This window comes from Etheostoma spectabile, chromosome 3, assembly GCF_008692095.1.
Source record: "Etheostoma spectabile isolate EspeVRDwgs_2016 chromosome 3, UIUC_Espe_1.0, whole genome shotgun sequence".
Taxonomy (NCBI): domain Eukaryota; kingdom Metazoa; phylum Chordata; class Actinopteri; order Perciformes; family Percidae; genus Etheostoma; species Etheostoma spectabile.
The window spans coordinates 4,683,545-4,684,091 of NC_045735.1; the positions used below are offsets into that span (position 1 = coordinate 4,683,545).

General features: G+C 55.2%; 1 protein-coding gene across 1 annotated transcript in view; it reads left to right on the forward strand.

Annotated features, from left to right (window-relative positions):
* LOC116680849 (alpha-2-macroglobulin-like protein 1) overlaps positions 1 to 547 on the forward strand; it is a 76,152-nt gene that overhangs the window by 54,720 nt on the left and 20,885 nt on the right. The window lies entirely within an intron of this gene.

Here is a 547-nt window from a genome sequence, read left to right on the forward strand (position 1 = left end):
GGAGTGCTTTCTTCAGGTAGGGAGTGAGTCCTTACCCCAAGTGAAGAAATTTAAAAACCTTGGGATCTTGTTTGCAAGTGAGGGGATCATGAAGTGTGAGACTGGTCGGAGAATCGGAGCAGCGGGTGCGGCACAGTTTTGACGAAAAGGGAGCTGATCCAGAAGGCAAAGCTCTCGATCTACCGGTCAGTTTTCATTCCTACCCTCACCTATGGTCATGAAGGCTGGGTCATGACCAAAAGAACGAGATCCAGGGTACAAGCGGCCGAAATGGGTTTCCTCAGGAGGGGGGGCTGGTGTCTCCCTTAGAGAGACGGTGAGAAGCTCAGCCATCCGAGAGGACCTCAGAGTAGAGCCGCTGCTCCTTCACGTCGAAAGGAGCCAGTTGAGGTGGTTCGGGCATCTGGTAAGGATGCCTCCTGGGCGCCTCCCTAGGGAGGTGTTCCAGGCACGTCCAGCTGGAAGGAGGCCTCGGGGAAGACCCAGGACTAGATGGAGAGATTTTTTGTCCAACCTGGCCTTGGAACGCCTCAGGATCCCCCAGTCA